General features: G+C 42.8%; 1 long non-coding RNA gene across 5 annotated transcripts in view; it reads right to left on the bottom strand.

The window, feature by feature from the left end:
* Nucleotides 1-1973: 1973 nt before the first annotated feature.
* Nucleotides 1974-15881, bottom strand: part of LOC149746954 (uncharacterized) — a 32275-nt gene continuing 18367 nt past the window's right edge. For 3 of the 5 annotated variants that reach the window (XR_016388244.1, XR_016388242.1, XR_016388243.1), the window contains 6 exons: nucleotides 6922-7209; nucleotides 5969-6139; nucleotides 4789-5692; nucleotides 4450-4542; nucleotides 3368-3463; nucleotides 1974-2206 (listed from right to left, as the gene is read on the bottom strand). This is a non-coding gene — a long non-coding RNA (uncharacterized LOC149746954). The remainder of the gene's footprint in view (nucleotides 2207-3367; nucleotides 3464-4449; nucleotides 4543-4788; nucleotides 5693-5968; nucleotides 6140-6921; nucleotides 7210-15881) is intronic. The other 2 variants (XR_016388246.1, XR_016388245.1) reach the window with 2 other exon arrangements.

The following is a 15881-nucleotide window of genomic DNA, read 5'->3' as shown; positions in this document are numbered from 1 at the left end:
ACTGCCCCTGCACATGCATAGGCTCCCCTATTATCAGCATCCCCCGACCAGAGTGGTTTATTTATTACACCTGTTTAACATACACTAACACATCATAATCATTCAGAGTCCATAGTTTACATCTGTTTACATTACATAGTCTACATTGCAGTTAATTCTTGGTATTACACATCTCACACCAGGCAGAATGGCCATCATCAAAAAATCTAGAAACAATAAATGCTGGAGAGGGTGTGGAGAAAAGGGAACACTCTTGCACTGCAGGTGGGAATGTGAATTGGTACAGCCACTGTGGAGAACAGTATGGAGATTCCTTAAAAAACTACAAATAGAACTACCATATGACCCAGCAATCCCACTCATGGGTATACACCCAGAGAAAACCATAATTCAAAAAGAGTCATGTACCAAAATGTTCATTGCACCTCTATTTACAATAGCCAGGAGATGGAAACAACCTAAGTGTCCATCATCGGATGAATGAATAAAGAAGATGTGGCACATATATACAATGGAATATTACTCAGCCATAAAAAGAAATGAAATTGAGCTATTTGTAATGAGGTGGATAGACCTAGAGTCTGTCATACAGAGTGAAGTAAGTCAGAAAGAGAAAGACAAATACCGCATGCTAACACATATATATGGAATTTAAGAAAAAAAATGTCATGAAGAACCTGGGGGTAAGACAGGAGTAAAGACAGAGACCTACTAGAGAACGAACTTGAGGATATGGGGAGGGGGAAGGTTAAGCTGTGACAAAGCGCGAGAGAGGCATAGACATATATACACTAACAAACGTAAGGTAGGTAACTAGTGGAAGCAGCCACATAGCACAGAGATATCAGCTCGGTGCTTTGTGACCGCCTGGAGGGGTGGGATAGGGAGGGTGGGAGGGAGGGAGACGCAAGCGGGAAGAGATATGGGAACATATGTATGTGTGTAACTGATTCACTTTGTTATAAAGCGGAAACTAAAACACCTTTGTAAAGCAATTATACCCCAATAAAGATGTTAAAAAAAAAAAAAAGAAAATATATAGGTGTAGTGTAAAAGGGTTGGAATAGATATACCATAACAGTAAAAACAAAACAAAACAACAACAACAAAACCGGAGTGGCTAAGAAAATATCAGAAAAAAATTACATTTTAAGACGAAAATTTTTACCAGAGACAAAGACATTTTAAAATGATAAAATGATTATTCCATCTAGAATGCATAATAATTATAAACCTATATGCACGTAACAACAGGACTTCAAAATACAATGAAGCAAAATCAACACAACAGAAAAGAGAGACAGAGAGTTCTACAATAATAGTCGTATACTTTAAAACCCTTCTTTCAATAGCAGAACAGACAGAAAATGAACAAGAAAATAAAAACCTTGAACAGCATTATCAATCAAGTAGACCTAACAGCCATCTATAAAACATTCCACCCAACAGCATCAGAATATACATTGTTTTCAAATGCACATGGATATACTATATGCTAGAGCATAAAACAAATTTCAGTACATTTTAAAGGATATAAACCATACGAAGAGTGCTCTCAGATGACAACAGAATGCAATAAGAAATCGTTAACAGAAAGAAATTTGTTGAAAATCACAAATGGAAATTAAAGAATATATTCCTAAATAATTCATGGGTCAAGTAAGAACTCGTAAGGGGAATTAGAAATAATTTGAGATGAATTAAAATGAAAGTATAACATATTAATACTTGATTGGTCCCACATACTCTTCTGAAAAGCAGAGGGGTTAGACAAAGAGATCTAAATTAATTAAAAAATCATTTATTATTCTGGGAATAAAAAGAACTGGGCTTAGTCTCAGTTTTGCCTTTATCTTTGTGTCTGTTGATTATCTTGGAATAGTCATTACATAATCAACATACAGTTGCCAGCTCAGGAATCAAATACTGTCATCTCTAGGGCTACCATAACAAGATACCACAAACTTGTTAGCTTAAAAGAACAGAAATTTATTTTATCACAGCTCTAGAGGCCAGAAGTTCAAACTCGAAGTGTTGAGAGGACCATGTTCTTTCTGACGCCTCAAGGGGAGGATCCTTCTTTGTCTTAACCAGATTCTGGTGGTGGCCATCAATCACTGGTGTTGGCAGTTTTTTGATTTGCAGCTGCATCACTCTGGTCTCTTTCACTCTTGTCACATGGAATTGTCTCTGTGTGTTTCTGTCTCTGGAAACAATTTGAATAGAAATTTCTATTTTTAAAAAACAAACTGTTGATTATTATGCTCTATTTAGATACTTCCTCTAACCCCCACCCACCTCCATTTCCCCATATGTATTTGAGAAGGAAAGAGGAACTCCTGTGAGCTATCATATTGGAAAGAATCAATAATACAGTGTTTTACTAGAGATGCCTCTTATCTAAAATATTTGAATTAAATATAAAATCTGGGGAAATTATCGCCCAGTTTCCCTCTTCTAGAGGCATGTTCTAAATGATAGGCGGCAGAATATTCTATACCCATGAGGTTTGCTGACATTATTGATTTGGGCCAGGATCTGTATTTTCTCTCTAAAGAAAACAGTATTCTCTCTTTACTTTCTTTAATATATAATGTTGGTGTCTTAAGTTTATTGTCAGAGAGGATGCTTATAGTTCAAATGATTTGGTTGTATTTCACCAGGATTATTACAAGATAGTCAAACAATGGCCGGGCTCCAGGATAGACCTCGGTCCCTTTGTTCCACTGGGATACTGATCTGAAAGCCACTGTTTTCTTATATTCCAAAGACCAAATAAATAAACAAACAAAAAAACAAGTAAATGAAACTATTTTAAAACCAACTCTCTTTTCTTCCTCATCCATGTTAATTCTCTTCTACCTAAAATTACTTCCTGGAAGTGATTTTTATGTTTCTTAGAGCTTCTTTATGTATATATCCACACTAATGCATATAAAACTGTGCCTTGTAGATCTTATACTCTTTCCATTTGAATAACTCTTTTCTCATGTCATATAGAGTTTATCCATTGTCCTAGATATGCATTTTTCCTGTGTATTTGAGCATCATAGGAAGATAAATTCTACTCTTGAAAATGTTAACTGGTCACTGAGACACAGAAAGCTATTATTCTTACCAGTTTTCAATAGTGAGTAGATTCTGTAGGGGTGGAATTTTAAGATGTAAGTATACTGTTTTTCTACACTCAAATTCCGTTCCCCTTATCATAGAAATTGACCAGCGAAGTGTGCTGCTGACTTTTCAGAATCCATGTACATATAATCCATTAGGTTATTAGATATAACGTTGGTCAGAAAAGCATACTGTGAAATGTTGCTTTTATTTAAACTCCCACTATTTTCACTACATGGTTTCAAGATTTTACTTCATTATTGTCCTCTGGTGGTGGGCTCTGTGAACTGCATATTTACGGGTCTGGAGCACATATCTTCCCGGAGGTATACAACTCCTCAGGTACCAGCTAAAGAGTAGATGATAAGAAGCATTCAGATTTATTAAAACTCATTAAGAATATCAGTAGCCTGACTGTTGTTTCTAAAAATATAAAATATTTATCCTTCTGTTGTCAAACAACCATATTTCATGAAAAGAAGTATAAATCTTTTTTTGCTTGCAATAGAAGAACGATAATTGAAGATATTCTTCATTTGGACCAAATACCTTCTCTGAAAATATAAGTTAAAATAGGAGTTGAAATTTCCAAAATATTCTTTAGGAAATAAAACTCCACATATAATTTCAAATTATAATTTAGATTTACCTTAAATTTAAATATCTATATTGAATTTAATTTAAGGAAGGAAGGAAGGAAGAAAGAAGAAAAGAAGGAAAGAAGGAAAGAAAGAAAGAAAGGGCGGAGGGAGTGAGGGACGGTGGGAGGAAGGAAGGAAGGAAGGGAGGAAGGAAGGAAGGAAAAAAGAAAGAAAGAAAAGATAAAGTAAAATAAAATAAAGTGAAATATAATAAAGTTATTAAATTAAAAATTACTTATTAAGAAAAAAAAACGAACGGATAGAACCTTTGGATAAATGGTGGAAGCAAAGCTATACAGACAAAATCTCATACAGAAGCATACACTTACAAACTCACAAAAAGAGGAATAGGGGGAAAAAATCATAAATCTTGCTTTCAGAGTCCACCTCCTCAATTTGGGATGATTCTTTGTCTCAATGAGGGAAGGAAAGAAGGAAGGAAGGAAGGAAAGAAAGAAAGAAAGAACGAAAGAAAGAACGAAAGAAAGAACGAAAGAAAGAAAAAGATAAAGTAATATAAAAGTTATTAAAATAAAAATAATTATTAAGAAAAAAATTAAAAAAAAAACAGAACCCTAGGACAAATGGTGGAAGCAAAGCTATACAGGCAAAATCTCACAGAGAAGCGTACACATACACACTGAGAAAAAGAGGTAAAGGGGAAAAAATGATAAATCTTGCTCTCAAAGTCCACCTCAATTTGGGATGATTCGTTGTCTATTCATGTATTCCACAGATGCAGGGTACATCAAGTTGATTGTGGAGCTTTAATCCGCTGCTTCTGAGGCTGCTGGGAGAGATTTCCCTTTCTGTTCTTTGCACAGCTCCCAGGGGCTCAGCTTTGGATTAGGCCCCGCCTCTGCGTGTAGGTCGCTGGAGGGCGTCTGTTTTTCACTCAGACAAGACGGGGTTAAAGGAGCCGCTGATTCGGGGGCTCTGGCTCACTCAGGCCGGGGGGAGGGAGGGGCACGGAGTGCGGGGCGAGCCTGCGGCGCCACGGGCCGGCGTGACTTTGCACCAGCCTGAGGCTCACCGTGCGTTCTCCCGGGGAAGTTGTCCCTGGATCCCGGGAACCTGGCAGTGGCGGGCTGCACAGGCTCCGCGGAAGCGGGGTGTGGATAGTGACCTGTGCTCGCACACAGCCTTCTTGGTGGCGGCAGCAGCAGCCTTAGCGTCTCATGCCCGTCTCTGGGGTCCGCGCTTTTAGCCACGACTCGCGCCCGTCTCTGGAGCTCCTTTAAGCAGCGCTCTTAATCCCCTCTCCTCGCGCAGTAGGAAACGAAGAGGGAAGAAAATGTCTCTTGCCTCTTCGGCAGCTCCAGATCTTTTCCCGGACTCCCTCCCGGCTAGCCGTGGTGCACTAACCCCTTCAGGCTATGTTCACGCCACCAACCCCAGTCCTCTCCCTGCGCTCAGACTAAAGCCCGATCCTCAGCTTGCAGCCCCGCCCACCCCCGCGGCTGAGCAGACAAACCTCTCGGGCTGGTGAGCGCCAGTTGGCACCTATCCTCTGTGCGGGAATCTCTCCGCTTTCCCTCCGCACCCCTGTGGCTGTGCTCTCCTCCGCGGCTCCTAAGCTTCCCCCCTCCGCCACGCGCACTCTCCTCCCGCGAAGGGGCTTCCTAGTGTGTGGAATCCTTTCCTCCTTCACAGCTCCCTCCCACTGGTGCAGGTCCCGTCCCTATTCTTTTGTCTCTGTTTTTTCTTTTCTTCTTTGGCCCTACCCAGGTATGTGGGGAGTTTCTTGCCTTTTGGGAGGTCTGAGGTCTTCTGCCAGCGTTCAGTAGGTGTTCTGTAGGAGTTGTTCCACGTGTAGATGTATTTCTGGTGTATCTGTGGGGAGGAAGGTGATCTCCGCGTCTTACTCTTCCGCCATCTTCCCCTCCCAGGTATCCGTTTTTTCTAGACTTTTCTTTCTTCAGCTCACAAAGGGGCCCCTGAGGATTAAGCAGAGGAACGTCAGGGTTTCTTCCAGGCCAGCTTCAGCCCTGGGATGTTCAGGGCAGACTCTCATTACAAACCTCAGTTTCTGAGGCTCCTGGCTTATGGCCATTTAGTATAGAAGGAGGCTCCTGGCTGGGGAAGGCTCAGACAAAACGATGCAGGTTCTAATCTGTGGCAGTGGGCAGTGGGGGGCGGGGGGTGTCAGTGCAGGAAGAGGCATTCGCTGCCTTAGGCATTTAAACCATTGCCTTCTCTTCAGGATGACTCACCTGCAAGATTCTGTGGGGTCCGCCTCCTGCCACCATGCTACAATTGCCGGATTTTGGGTCTGGAGCAACCCAGGTCTTCGTCCGGCATTTCCAGAGAGTGCTTTCTCTTCGGAGCACGTCTGGGGACTGGCTTCTCTGCTTCCACCTTGGCTGGCGAGGCCAAAGGAGCATCTTCCATGGGGAAGAGAGGGAAGACATTCCAGTTTGGAAGAACAAAAGCAAAGACACACTCTTTTCTACCTTGTCCTGCCCCAAATATAAATTCATAGCACCTTCACAGTTTTATAACTATGGACTTAAAAAGACCAAGGGGTTAAGGGGCCTACCCAGTGTTACACAGGTAGTGGAGAGGTGTTCTGCTCAATGGTTAGTTTCATGGTGGGGCTCCGGATTTACAGCTGATAGGAATGTGAGGACAAGCTCATGCCATTTCAAACATTTCCAAGTGATACTGAGAGAGATGTTGAAGGTGCAAAATGAGGGTGCTGAATGACCTCACAAAGTGGGGATGGTGGGCCCATTTTAACATGAAATTGAAAATAAATTCATGACAAAAGGACATAATAGAAAATGACAACATAATCATAACACTCCCCTCTCCCCTGGAAGTAAAATTCATTAGAATCCTCTCTCTCTCCACCATGAAAGGATGAGATAAAGTCTCAGCAGCAGCCCCCGTGAAAAACATGGTCAACAGGGTGAAGAGGTGTCACTAAGACCATATGGTGCGACTCAGAGAAGCAAAGAGACAGCTCTGCCCTTAGCCTGATGAGGCCCACAGGAAGGAACATGTGTGGCAACCTTGGATAGTGTGGCAATGAGAGAGAACCTTCTTTAGGAGGGGACTCCCTGCTGCCACCTTGAAAAAGCAAATATGGGACATTCGTTTACTGTGGCTCTTGCAGAGGCGATGTGCCCAGAGGTTGGGCCACCCTGCTTGACAATCAAAGCACCTTGTATTCCTGTGCTGCTTGAAAGCTCCAATCGCCGGATTTTGGGTCTGGGGCAACCCAGGTCTTCGTCCGACCATTCCAGAGAGTGCTTTCTCTTCGGAGCACGTCTGGGGACTGGCTTCTCTGCTTCTACCTTAGCTGGCGTGGCCAAAGGAACATCCCCGTAGAGCCGGTAGCCACCAACCAGGCAGTATGTCTCCCCATGCCAGCCCAACTGCGTTTCTCCACACCCGCGGTACAGGACATGGTAGTGACCAGGTGTAGGATGAGAAGCGGGAGCCACTGCTGCTGCAAAGAAAATCAGAACTGATCAGTCACTTCTGCTGTGCACAGTCTCCTGCCAGAATTTCCCTCTCTCATGTCTCTCCCAGTTTCTGGCTGAAGACCTTTTAATCTACTTGACGTCCAAAACACAGCCTTGGCGCATCATCTCTATGAGTCCCTAGAGAAGGGACACTGGCTGCAAAAGCAATCCCTAGAGCCTAGGGCTGCAGCACATGAGGAAGTCTCTTCACCATTCCCAGGGGAAACAGTAGAACCCGAAAGTAATTGCAATCATGATCCTCTCCATCTCTCCCTTCCACAACAGAGAAAACATTTCTTGCAGTCTGTCACTTCTGAGGCTTTCATGGAAATGTCTTTCAAGTTTTGGAAAAAAATAATCTAATATAAATTGGTTAAGAACCCCGCCCACCTTGGCAACCCCTCTTGGGCCCCATTTATACTGCCTATTTCAACCACACTGAACTCTAGCTGTCTAATACTTTTATGTCGATTAGAACAAGGCCAAATACTGAGGCAGAGTGATCAGGAGACTCAGAACCGGGTTCTGGGTACCAAGTCTAGGCTCACATCAACCCAGCCTCCTGGGACACCATCTCCTCAGCCCTCCAGTCTCATTAGCACTTCATCACCGCCCCCCCTTCGTTCTTACGGTCTTCCCATCAATATGGCAACACCCTCTCCCCTAGTACTCAGCAACTCAGTAAGGGATGTGTCTGAGGGGACCGATATAGATGTCTACATGATAGCACAGTGGTGCCTGGGTTTGAAGGTGCGGTTCAAGAGTGGCCCTGTTCCTCAAACCGCTCCATTTGCAACTTGCCAACAAAAATGCGCTTGTCTTTTGTTAAGAGGCCAATCAGGAAAGGGTCTGAATGGAAGCATCCTGTAGCCCAAAGGGTAAGGCTACATTTATAAAGCTCAGAACCGTCCTGCACACTTGTCCAGGGATGAGCTTTCACTTGTCCTCAGCAGTGAGAACTGTGCGTCCCTGAAGGCGTCCCAGGTCACTGGTATTACTTACATTTGGGGGGAAAGTGCTCAGCTGTACGTAGTTGGCAACCCCCACAGGAACATGTGCCAGCCGGGTGAGGTTGTGTGTATATCACACCTCCTGTAGAGTTGCCCTGTCTGGGTGTACCTGCTGCACTGCCCACCCAGGGAACAGAGCACAGGTTAGAGTACACATACACTACCCGGTCACACATTCTCACACAGACAGCCAAAAAGATTGGTATCTGGTGGAGAACGGATAGAGAAGTTTCTCTGAGCGCAGCCCGTTTGCACAGTTATGCTGCCATGGAAACCCTGAGAACGCCTGTGAGGGCATCACTACCCAGTGACGTCATATATGGAACCTTTGACTTGAGGGGCAGGCTTGAGGAGGAGGGGCAGTTTTGTGGAGGAGAACAGGGTAGAGGCAAAGGTACTCTGCCTCGCCCCTCACCCCTGGGCCTCCCCACCCACGCCCCAGCCTAGTAGACACCCCACGTGGGGCGTGCCGGTGGGCTGGCACAGCCGCAGGGGCCACGGGAGGGCAAGAGACACCCATATTCTGAGTTTGGCTTGAGAGACAAGATTAACGTAAGAGACAGCTAGGTTGTATGGCACTGACCCTAAGAGGCAGAGATTTGTGTGGCCTGGGGAATCAGGGAAGTCTCCTTGGCAGTCGGCCTGAAGGACAAGTGAGATTTGGACCCATGCGGAAGAGAGGGAAGACATTCCAGTTTGGAAGAATAAAGGAAAAGACACACTCTTCTCGACCTTGTCTTGCCCCAAATATAAATCCATAGCACCGTCACATTTTTACAACTGAGGACTTAAAAAAACCAAGAGGCTACGGGGCCTACCCAGTGTTACACAGGTAGTGGAGAGGTGTTCTGCACAATGGTTAGGTTCATGTCGGGGCTCCAGATTTACAGCTAATAGGAATGTGAGGACAAGCTCATGCCATTTCAAATATTTCCAAGTGATACCGAGAGAGATGTTAAAGGACCAAAAGGAGGGTGCTGAATGACCTCACAAAGTGGAAATGGTGGGCCCATTTTAACATGAAATTGAAAACAAATTCATGACACAAGGACATAATAGAAAATGACAACATAATCATTACACTCCCCTCTCCCCTAGAAGTAAAACTCATTAGAATCCTCTTTCTCTCCACCATGAAAGGATGAGAGAAAGACTCAGCAGCAGCTCCCATGAAAAACATGGTCAACAGTGTGAAGAGGTGTTTCTAAGACGATTTGGTCCGACTCAGAGAAGGAAAGAGACAACTCTGCCCTTAGCCTGATCAAGCCTACGGGAAGGAACATTTGCGGCAGGCTTTGATAGTGTGGCAATGAGAGACAACCTTCTTTAGGAGGGGACTCCCTGTTGCCGACCTCGAAAAAGCAAAGGTGGGACATTCGTTCACTGGGGCTGTTGCAGAGGCGATGTGCCCGGGAGGTAGAGACTGCTTCGACTACCATTTTAGAGGTTGGGCCACCCTGGTTGAAAACCACAGCACCTTCTATTCCTAAACTGCTTGAATCAGCGGGTGCACGTTAGGACACACGAAGTCAGGCCCCATTTGGAGCAGATTGCCTTTGGGAATGGTAGAATGTAAAATGTGAAGGGGAATGCTCTGGAGGAGCTTTGTCATGGCAGGTGGGCCAGCATGAGACCATTCAGATTCTCCAAGGCTCCAGAGATTACTTGGCTGGGAGCATCCCTCTGATGTGGTGGGGGAACTTCTACCTTAATAGGACCTGGCTGGGCATCTGGGGGAGGCAGAATAAATGGTTTATTAACTACGAGAGCGAGAGACTCACCTGGGGGGTTCCACAAAAGCACTTAAAAAGACTTGTACCTGGATTCTTGAGCCAACCCCAAGAAAACTTATCTAGATGTGGAGTAGGGCTCAGGAAGCTGCACTTTTAATAAGCTTCCTGGGCAGTCCCACCACAGTGGTCCATGGATAGAATGACCAAATTATTGTGTATTCTCGGTTGCTTTTGGGAGTCAAAGTGGGCAATATGAGAAACCGCAGCAGCCCTACGTATAAACAGGGAATATTCAAGGCAAACAGAGGTGTTTAGTTATTCTATGCATGAATCAGATTTGAGAAGAGCTAGCCTGCTGGTTAAAGAACACAACCCTTACGACAGACAGACCAGATTCTGTCCTACTTACTTGTGTGATTTTGACCCAGCTCTTTTATCCTTCTGACTGTTTCTTCATATGGAAAAGAGCTATGGCTGTACATTTAGCACAATATTCTCTTTTGGCAAAAGTTGCTCTGGGTCCATGTGTGCTCTCTGCAACGTAATCCTTTACAGTGCGCAAGCATTTTTAAGTTGTTTGGTGAAGTACTACAGTTGACTTTTAACTGTTCATTACTTCGGGCAAAGCTTATGTAGTGCTCCAGAGACTAGAACCTATGCAGAGATAGTGAGAGGATGTTATAAGCTTATTCTGCCGGTTTATGAAAAACTTTTAACCTTTTCTCCTCTTCCTCAACCTGCCACCAAGAGATGAGAAAGAAGGCAGAGCCTGGAAATGCACACCAAGCAATACTTCTGGGGAGTTAGTTGGAGCGGGAGGGCTGACGCCTGAGCCCAGCTCCGCTTAGCCGTGCGGGTCCGCGGCGTGTCCAGCGGCTGTGGCGGAACCCGAGGGTGGTGGGCGTGGGCCCGTGTCACGGCTGCACTGGAGCGGTGAGTGAGGGCCATGCGCCGTTCTTGCGCGGCCGCCACATTCCCAGACCGGCCGCCAGCCCTCCTGGTTCCTTCGCCGCTCCCCGCCGCCGGGAGCCGGGAGCCCAGAGCAGCCCACAAACGGCCACCTGCGCCCGGCGCCCGGAGATACACCAGAAATACATCTACATGTGGAACAACTCCTACATAACACCTACTGAACGCTGGCAGAAGACCTCAGACCTCCCAAAAGGGAAGAAAGTCCCCACGTACCTGGACGTGTGGATGAAAGGCTCTTGGTGCTGCAGCCAGGAGGCAGTGCTGTGCCTCTGAGGTGGGAGAGTCGAACTGCAGGACACTGGTCCACAAGAGACCTCCCAGCTCCACATGATATCATATGGCGAAAATCTCCCAGAGATCTCCATCTCAACAACAGCACGCAGAATCACTCAACGACCAGCAAGCTACAGTGCTGGACAGCCTATGGCAAACAACTAGCAAGACAGGAACACAACCCCACCCATTAGCAGAGAGGCTGCCGAAAATCATAATAAGTCCACAGACACCCCAAAACACACCAACAGACGTGGACCTGCCCACCAGAAAGACAAGATCCAGCCTCATCCACCAGAACACAGGCACTACTGCCCTCCACCTGGAAGCCTACACAACCCACGGAAACAACTTTAGCCACTGGGGACAGACACCAAAAACAAAGGGAACTACGAACGTGCAGCCTGCAAAAAGGAGACCCAAAACACAGTAAGATAAGCAAAATGAGAAGACAGAAAAACACACATCAGATGAAGGAGCAAGATAAAAACACACCAGACCTAACAAATGAAGAGGAAATAGGCAGTCTACCTGAAAGAGAATTCAGAATAATGATAGTAAAGAGGATCCAATATCTTGGAAATACAATAGACAAAATGCAAGAAACATTTAACAAGGACCTAAAAGAACTAAAGATGAAACAAACAACAACGATGAACAATACAAGAAACAAAATTAAAAATACTCTAGATGGGATTAATAGCAGAATAACAGGCAGAAGAACGGATAAGTGACCTGGAAGACAAAATAGTGGAAATAACTACTGCAGAGCAGAATAAAGAAAAAAGAATGAAAAGAACTGAGGACAGTCTCAGAGACATCTGGGACAACATTAGATGCACCAACGTTCAAATTATAGGGGTTCCAGAAGAAGAGAAAAACAAAGGGACTGAGAAAATATTTGAAGAGATGATAGTTGAAAACTTCCCTAATATGGGAAAGGAAATAGTTAATCAACTCCAGGAAGCACAGAGTCTCATACAGGATAAATCCAAGGAGAAATACGCCAAGACACATATTAATGAAACTGTCAAAAATTAAATTGAAAGAAAACATATTAAAAGCAGCAAGGGAAAAACAACAAATAACACACAAGGGAATCCCCATAAGGTTAAAAGCTGATCTTTCAGCAGAAACTCTGCAAGCCAGAAGGGACTGGCAGGACATATTTAAAGTGATGAAGGAGAAGAACCTACAACCAAGATTACTCTACCCAGCAAGGATCTCATTCAGATTTGATGGAGCAATTAAAAGCTTTAGAGACAAGCCAAAGCTGAGAGAGTTCAGCACCACCAAACCAGCTTTACAACAAAGGCTAAAGGAACTTCTCTAGGCAAGAAACCCAACAGAAGGAAAAGACCTACAATAACGAACCCAAAACAATTAAGAAAATGGGAATAGAAACATACATATAGAAAATTACCTTAAATGTAAATACACTAAATGCTCCCACCAAAAGACACAGATTGGCTGAATGGATACAAAAACAAGACCCATATAGATGCTGTCTACAAGAGACCCGCTTCAGACCTAGAGACACATACAGACTAAAAGTAAGGGGATGGAAAAAGATATTCCATGCAAATGGAAACCAAAAGAAAGATGGAGTAGCAATTCTCATATCAGTCAAAATGGACTTTAAAATAAAGACTATTAGAAGAGACAAAGAAGGACACTACATAATGATCAAGGGATCGATCCAAGAAGAAGATATAACAATTGTAAATATTTATGCACCCAACATAGGAGCACCTCAATACACAAGGCAAATACTAATAGCCATAAAAGGAGAAATCGACAGTAACACATTCATAGTAGGGGACTTTAACACCCCACTTTCACCAATGGACAGATCATCCAAAATGAAAATAAATAAGGAAACAAAAGCTTTAAATGATACATTAAACAAGATGGACTTAATTGATATTTATAGCACATTCAATCCAAAAACGACAGAATACACATTTTTCTCAAGTGCTCGTGGAATATTCTCCAGGATAGATCGTATCTTGGGTCACAAATCAAGCCTTGGTAAATTTAAGGAAATTGAAATTGTATCAAGTATCTTTTCCGACCAAAACGCTATGAGACTAGACATCAATTACAGGAAAAGATCTGTAAAAACTACAATCACGTGGAGGCTAAACAATACACTACTTAATAACGAAGTGATCACTGAAGAAGTCAAAGAGGAAATCAAAAAATACCTAGAAACAAATGACAATGGAGACACGATGACCCAAAACTTATGGGATGCAGCAAAAGCGCTTCTAAGAGGGAAGTTTATAGCAATACAATCCTACCTTAAGAAACAGGAAACATCTCGAATAAACAACCTAAACTTGCATCTAAAGCAATTAGAGAAAGAAGAAGAAAAAAAGCCCAAAGTTAGCAGAAGGACAGAAATCATAAAGATCAGATCAGAAATAAATGAAAAAGAAATGAAGGAAACGATAGCAAAGATCAATAAAACTGAAAGCTGGTTCTTTGAGAAGTTAAACAAAATTGATAAACCATTAGCCAGATTCATCAAGAAAAAAAGGGAGAAGAGTCAAATCAATAGAATCGGAAATGAAAAAGGAGAAGTAACAACTGACACTGCAGAAATACAAAAGATCATGAGAGATTACTACAAGCAACTCTATGCCAATAAAATGGACAACATGGAAGAAGTGGACAAATTCTTAGAAATGCACAAGGTGCCAAGACTGAATCAGGAAAAAACGGAAAATATGAACAGAACAATCACAAGCACTGAAATTGAAACTGTGCTTAAAAATCTTCCAACAATCAAAAACCCAGGACCAGATGGCTTCACAGGCGAATTCTATCAAACGTTTAGAGAAGAGCTAACAGCTATCCTTCTCAAACCCTTCCAAAATATAGCAGAGGGAGGAACACTCCCAAACTCATTCTACGAGGCCACCATCACCCTGATACCAAAACCAGACAAGGATGTCACAAAGAAAGGAAACTACAGGCCAATATAACTGATGAACATAGATGCAAAAATCCTGAACAAAATACTAGCAAACAGAATCCAAGAGCACATTCAAAGGATCATACACCATGATCAAGTGGGGTTTATTCCAGGAATGCAAGGATTCTTCAATATACGCAAATCAATCAATGTGATACACCATATTAACAGATTGAAGGAGAAAAACCATATGGTCATCTCAATAGATGCAGAGAAAGCTTTCGACAAAATTCAACACCCATTTATGATAAAAACCCTGCAAAAAATAGGCATAGAGGGAACTTTCCTCAACATAATAAAGGCCATATATGACAAACCCACAGCCAACACCATCCTCAATGGTGAAAAACTGAAAGAATTTCCACTAAGATCAGGAAAAAGACAAGGTTGCCCACTCCCACCACTCTTATTCAATATAATTTTGGAAGTTTTAGCCACAGCAATCAGAGAAGAAAAGGAATCCAAATCGGAAAAGAAGAAGTAAAGCTGTCACTGTTTGCAGATGACATGATACTATACATAGAGAATCCTAAAGATGCTACCAGAAAACTACTAGAAGTAATCAATGAATTTGGTAAAGTTGCAGGATACAAAGTTAATGCACAGAAATCTCTTGCATTCCTATACACTAATGATGAAAAATCTGAAAGTGAAATGAAGAAAACACTCCCATTTACCATTGCAACAAAAAGAATAAAATATCTACGAATAAACCTACCTAAGGAGGCAAAAGACCTATATGAAGAAAATTATAAGACACTGATGTAAGAAATTACAGATGATACAAATAGATGGAGAGATATACCATGTTCTTGGATTGGAAGAATCAACATTGTGAAAATGACTCTACTACCCAAAGCAATCTACAGGTTCAATGCAATCCCTATCAAACTATCACTGGCATTTTTCACAGAGCTAGAAGTAAAAATTTCACAATTTGTATGGAAACACAAAAGACCCCAAATAGCCAAAGCTATCTTGAGAACGAAACACGGAGCTGGAGGAATCAGGCTACCTGAGTTCAGACTCTACTACAAAGCTACAGTAATCAAGACAGTATGGTACTGGCACAAAAACAGAAAGATAGATGAGTGGAACAGGATAGCCCAGAGATGAACCCACACACATATGGTCACCTTATCTTTGATAAAGTAGGCAGGAATGTACAGTGGAGAAAGGACAGCCGCTTCAACAAATTGTGCTGGGAAAACTGGACAGGTACATGTCAAAGTATGAGATTAGATCACTCCCTAACACCATACACAAAAATAAGCTCAAAATGGATTAAAGACCTAAATGTAAGGGCAGACACTATCAAACTCTTAGAGGAAATCATAGGCAGGGCACTCTATGACATAAATCACAGCAAGATACTTTTTGACCCACCTCCTAGAGAAACGGAAATAAAAACAAAAATAAACAAATGGGACCTAATGAAACTTCAAAGCTTTCGCACAGCAAAGGAAACCATAAACAAGACCAAAAGACAACCCTCAGAATGGGAGAAAATGTTTGCAAATGAAGCCAGTGACAAGGGATTAATGTCCAAAATTTATAAGAAGGTCATGCAGCTCAATGAGAAAAAAAAAACAACGAAAACCAAAAATGGGCAAAAGACCTAAATAGACAATTCTCCAGAGAAGATATACAGACTGCCAACAAACACATGAAACAATGCTCAACATCAT

This window comes from Delphinapterus leucas, chromosome 17, assembly GCF_059928025.1.
Source record: "Delphinapterus leucas isolate spDelLeu-1000000601 "Yukka" chromosome 17, BTC_Dleu_Yukka2, whole genome shotgun sequence".
Taxonomy (NCBI): Eukaryota; Metazoa; Chordata; class Mammalia; order Artiodactyla; family Monodontidae; genus Delphinapterus; species Delphinapterus leucas.
This window is presented reverse-complemented; position numbering and strand designations above follow the sequence as displayed.